Consider the following 6,189-nt stretch of genomic DNA (forward strand, 5'->3'; position numbering starts at 1 on the left):
GCTTGACGGCTCCGTCCCTTCAGAGGTGAGAATGCGACTGTAATTGTGATAATCTGTGTCAGCCAACCTCTACGGCACAAGCTGGGATAAGCTGCTGCCCTCTGTGTGGGGAAAGTAGAGCACGCCATTGTCACTAGCCCCTTTCTCCCCCCAAGAGGTTGTGCAACATTGCAGCAACAGAGCGACCTTTCTGCACCTTCCTTTTATTGACTCAAAACAACGCCAAGGCACCGCAGCACCAGCCTGCAGTGTGATAACAGGAAGTGGACCGGTGGAGGTCAGTCTGGCGCTTCCTCCACAGATATCGGTTTTCGTTTCCCGCTGCCTGCGGACGGATGCGACCATTTTCGCCGCGTCCAGTAGGATAAACGCTGGATAAAACGATGAATTTTAAACTCCTGGCCAAGCGATGTCGGATGTTTCTGAGTTGACTGACTCATCAATAATGACTCCTCTCAGTTTAACATGACATGGATTGGCTCACGCTCACTCACACATGCACACGCCTGTAAGGACGTGCGGTGCTAACATTAGCATAGCAATCAGCGGTTTCCAACCCAATAATTTGTTCTGACTCATGGCTCCCTGGATGTCCCCGACAGCCAAGGAAGGAGAAGAAATAAGGGAGGTTTTGGCAGAGGAGATCTAGGATCCAACAAGATCCGGTCGGGACACCATCAGCACTGATGAGCGGTGCAATCAAACCGACAACAGCCTTTCAATAATTCATTTCAATGGTTAATGTATGTAAATTTCAATAATCCCAAAGAATTCTTGAGCGGATTTACAATCCCAATTTCTAAATAATTGCCACATCGGAAACTTGGATGGATTTAAACAAATGAATGGATTTGAAACTGACTGGATCTGAGAAAAAGTGCTATTTTCAGATGACACAAAAGTTTTGCATGGTGGTGGGGGACTTGGTGGGGGTGGGGGCTGATGCACAAGATGTGGTTAGATTGAAACAAACTGCGTTGAAACCTTTCAAAACCAAAATGATGTTATTTGGTAATCATAAGAGAAATATTGTGATGATAGATGACAAAATCTAATGGAAACATGTAGAAAATAAAATATACAAAGTATCTAAGTCAGCAGTGGGGCGTAACACTACAAAATTACTCTAAATTCTCATCAGTGGTTTTTACCATATTTAAATGACTGTGCTGCAGTCTGGGCCAAGATATAAATGCAACCATGAACAATTCTGCAAATAAGAGCAATTAGGATAAACCATAAAGCTAGTTATAAATCCATTATTCCGATAACTATATTTTAAAACAAAATGATCTGGTTCATTTTCAAACAGCACAAATTAAGTGTAAAGCAGCAAAAAAGATACAAACTTAGCAAAGACAAGAGGCTGATCATCTGTGGGGCGAAGATCATTCAAATATTTAGCATTTCTGTACGTGGAGTGAAGGTGCGGAACAGACCGAGTGGCGAAGTGAAGCAATGTTCAAGCATGAGGCGGTTTAAACATTCATTCATTCTTTTCATTTGGTTCACAATCAAACGCACGTCCTGGAATCTGTGAGCGCCGCTCTCACTGACGGATCCTGACCCATAAAAAAAAAAGTGGGCCAGTTAAAACATTCCCCGCAAATCTTAATCTGAAGGATGTTTAGGACCCACAGTTAGCACACCAGCAGAGATTTGTTGGGCTAATCTGATGATATGTGTCTGTCAAACAAACAAAGGAACCCCCCCTCCCCCTCGGAGGAAATACCTCCCTTTGACATCCATGTTCAAATATACATTGAACATGGACCATGGCCTCTGCTGGACATACGCTGGCGTCTAGTAAATTGATATTAACAAAGATCTGCTCACAATAGCGCTACACAAGCCTCCAGCAAGAAATTTAACTCCAATAGCCAATAATCCGCTGCAGTTTCCCGCATGGTTCAAAGGCTGTCTTGCATCGCAGCTCTGCAACATCAAAGCCTCCTCTCTCATGAAGGGTAGCAGTGAAACGTGCTCACGCCCAGCCCTCGGCTCAGCTATCTGTCAGGCTGCAGAGGAGGGTGTGGGATTCACCGAGCAATGCAATTAAGAGCGCTTTGATTAAAACAGGCCGAGCATTGATAACCTGCTGCTGGTTCTCGGAAACAGAAGCTTCTTCTGCCGCCAGCCTTTTTGGCATTGACCGGTCAACCTCAATATCACTATCAGATATGGATGTAAATTATGATCAATCAATTTGCAGTCTGACCGCATTGTTTGAAGGTGCCAATCCACATTCCATTCTGCGGTTTTGTGCTGGACAGTGAATGCACCGCATAGAGACAGGAGTCTGATAGCAGTTAGCAAGGTGAGTTTCTGATGATGATTAGGCCGACATCCACTGAAGCATGCTAATCTTCAGACTCACATCAGTCACGTCACATGGTAAATATAAAATGCAAAGGTTTTCAATACCTTTTCCAAAGACTCTGCTATTAGCAGAGTTGTTCAGTATAGCAGAAAAATATATACTAATCACAGTAATTAGTAACTATGGCAGTAGAGGACAAAACTAAGACAGGCTTGCTAACTGCATGTTGACAATATTCTACAGAAAGGCAATGAATCATAAACTGCTACATGGATTTGGAGGAGAACGTAAGCTTATGTAAGTACTGATCTCCCCCCTGCGATTTATTCTGCATGTTTTGCATTCAAAGGTCAACTTTCCTCTTTTAGTTTTAATCTGTTTATCTGACTGTGCCCTGTCACACGGAAAGGTCACGTTTGGTTCATGGAGGTTCATGAGCATTGCAGCACTGCATCTTTTCATAATCCCACGTCTCACGTGCGGGCACATTATGTCGCTATCTGTAAAAAAATAAAGCTCTCAATATAGCTTTAATTAAAGCACCCAGTTACACTGTGGCAGTAAATACAATCTTTTGCGAAAATGACCAAAAAAACATTGTTTGAAAAGTGTTTGTAACAGTGTTAGCAGAGGACAGCAGACAAATGCCTCTTTCGGCATTAGCAGAAATATAACGAGCTCAGTCGCAACTATAAAAATCTTTAACAAAGCTAATGGGCCAAATGTGAAAGCGCCTTTAGAGATGAGATGCATAGCCAAGAAAAATCCTGGCTGCTCATTATTATATTTCAGCGATCACTTAGTATGTTAGCTTAGCATAATAGGGAGCGCAAACTGTCATGCTGATGGAAAAATTAGCATAGTAACAATGTTAAAAACTGATCTGTATGAACTAATTGCTGTGGATTGTTAAATAATTCAGTTCATCTGCTGTTACTGCTGAGCAGCTACAGCAACCGAAGAGAATGTCAAAATACTCAAACAAAAGTAATGACACACCATAAACACACCAGTTTGACATGACAACAGATACAGAATATCTGTTTTTGTTGGTTTATTTCCTTTAAATAGCTCTGGAGATTGTTGAGCAATTAATAAAGGACCCCTAAATGTAGGAGTTCCCCACTTTTAAGTAGTAATTTGATACATTTACTTAATAAATACATTTATGTTGATAATTACATATGTATTTGGGATTATGTGGGTCTGTCGGTTTATGCTATAGAGATTTATTGCAGGTGAGATCTGAAATCCTGCCCGACATTGCTGCCTCCGCCTGTGCCCATAAAGTAAATAATTCAATTTACATAAAGTACATTTACGGAACCTTCAGTCAAACTGGGAATTTAGCCGCAGATGAAAACTAATGAATGCAGAAGTCCATGCCTTCAAATATAAATGGAATATATACATGAATATGTCCCAGCCTGCTTATATTTAAGTCCAATATTGCTTTGTCTCTGCTTGAACGACAGGCTGTTAACAGGCTGGGCGAGAGGATTCGCGTTTGTTCCTCTGTCATTGTCGCCATGAAAACTGCATCAGAGAAGAGAGACAGCACGCCCACCATCCCTGCAGGGACAGGAGGGTAAAAGTAGAGTGCTGCACCACCCCGCTGGATCGCGGAGCTGGATCAGGCCCTCAGCCACTCCACACAGTCAGAAAGCAACAGAATTAAAAGGTAAATACATCCGTTTGGCTGTTCCTTCTCAATGTCGGCGTTTACCTAGAATTCATCGCAAAGGATATCAACAGGAAAACGTCACTGGCGAAGGATTTAGTTGGATTTGTTCCATCTGCAGTGACCACCACACACAGAGAAGCCCACATTAACATACAGATATGGATGAGCTTTACAGCTTACAGCCAGATAATAAAGGGGCATAATGTGAAACACAGCGAGGATAAAGTAGTGCTGAAAGTTAAGACTTAATCGCCACAGGGTAACTCAAAGTGAATCACACCTCCGGGACACCAACCTGCCCGGTTAGGGGGCAATAACGGTCCGCTGGTGTTCAGATGGGACAGACCAGCGGTGGAAAGAAACAATTAGCAAGACGAGCAATAATAGGGGACGGTTGTTGGAGATGATGAGCACATGAGAGACAGTCGGGGAGAGTTCATCCTTCAGAACCGACGCTGCGGCAGATTTTACCATCAAAACATTGCGGTTTATTTGGGATTCTGAGGATTCGAAGACAATAAGACCACCTTAAATCCTTATTTAATAGGAACTGGGCCAAGAAGGAGTTTGTAACATGGAATAAGCAGTAGATTTTGCTTGTCACAACAGCTTTTTTTAAACATCTTTAATCCAAGGTAACGAGTACAGAGCCACATAATACACCGCCCCAGTATGGAAGAAGGTGCCTGTGCAACATTTGAGAGAAGCTGCGCACCAAGGAAAGGATCAAAGGATGTTTATTGGCAACTTTTCCATACATATGGGGACGCGCAGAAGATCGGAAACCTCGCTGCTGCTCTCGTCTGGCGCTCAGCAGAACACTCGGTGAAATAAAAGTGCTGGAATAAAGGAAACCTAAATGCTGCGTAGAATGAGAAGAAAGAGAGAAGCCACGGCGGCGGCGATGTTTGGTTCAATCAGAGCTGAGCTCTGAGCGCAGGCGGGGGTTGTTTGGGTGCCAGAAATGAGTTTGGAGCCTTCCAGAGGTGTTATGATCCTAATTCAGCAGAACATCTGTGATGGGAGGTGCACATGTGAGAACCCCAAGGACACGCGCAGCTTTTACCTTCCTACCTGCTCCTCAGCAGCCAGTCGCACAATCGGGCCGCAGCCTGCACAACCCGCAGGGTAACCACGGTAACCGTGATTAGAAACTTTAAAGGCAATCACATCTAAAACTAATATTAGACAAAGATATAAAACCCTGGGCTTTGAATCTTAACGGAGAGGAAGGTAGGAGGACCGTTTCTGTCAAGCAGCACTTCAAATCAAGTGACCAAAAAAATAAAAAAACGCTTGAGAGACTTCCAGAAACACAAAATCAATATTTATATCCAATACACTGCCAATCTCCAAACCCACTTATCTGACCTAATTTTTCTTGTTTCTGCACAGCTTTGATTCTCCCTGCATCCTTGCAGAAACCCATCACACACACACACACTCACACACACACACACACACACAGACACAGTGAACACACTTTCATTTCTACCTTTCGAGCCGCTGTTTGTGTTTACTCTTTTAAAAGGACGGCGAGATCCGGCTGGAGCCAGATTAGTTCATAAATCAGGAGTGACTATTCGAAGCCAGACATTTCATTTCTGCTTCTAATCCACGAAATGAAAGGTCATCCTAATCTGACACGGGCCTATTTCCATTTTCATTCATGTTATAGAAATGAGGGATGAAGATTGTGGAGCAGCGAGAAGAGATCAGGGATTGAAAAGAAGAGATCATCCTGGCTCGACTTAATCAGAGTGAACGGCTCTATAATTAAACTTGTCTGAAAACATCATCACAGATTTGTTTTCTTGAACGCAGCTTTGGAGGTTTGCGATCAGGCTGATCGTCCCAACTCTCTGAGTCATCAGGTAAGCGGAATAATCACATTTGCACGCTGGTCCGCATGTTTCAGTCACGAGTAACTAAGTGGTATCAACACGCCCTGAACGGAGCTGAGTTGAGTCCTGCGAACGCCCACTCTTCCTGGAATCAGCATTCATCAGGTAACCCATACCTTCTCTGAAGGAGACAGCTTTAATCCTGCAGATTTACCTGCTGGAAATGTACCTGAGGCGATGCAGGAGATGAAGGGAGTGACGGCGGAGACCCTGCCGACCAACTCATGGCTGGGATTATTTCTCCTCTCCTGGCCGAGACTAACTTTAAACTTCACTGTCGT

At 43.5% G+C, this 6,189-nt stretch overlaps 1 long non-coding RNA gene across 1 annotated transcript; it reads left to right on the forward strand.

Moving 5' to 3' along the window:
* Window positions 1–2,561: 2,561 nt before the first annotated feature.
* Window positions 2,562–5,802, forward strand: LOC115252620 (uncharacterized). Its single transcript, XR_003890945.1, has 3 exons — window positions 2,562–2,617; window positions 3,796–4,001; window positions 5,683–5,802. It is a non-coding gene; the product is annotated as an uncharacterized lncRNA (long non-coding RNA).
* The last annotated feature ends 387 nt before the right edge of the window (window positions 5,803–6,189 follow it).

The sequence above is a fragment of the Takifugu rubripes genome, chromosome 15 (assembly GCF_901000725.2).
Source record: "Takifugu rubripes chromosome 15, fTakRub1.2, whole genome shotgun sequence".
In the NCBI taxonomy this organism is placed as follows: Eukaryota; Metazoa; Chordata; class Actinopteri; order Tetraodontiformes; family Tetraodontidae; genus Takifugu; species Takifugu rubripes.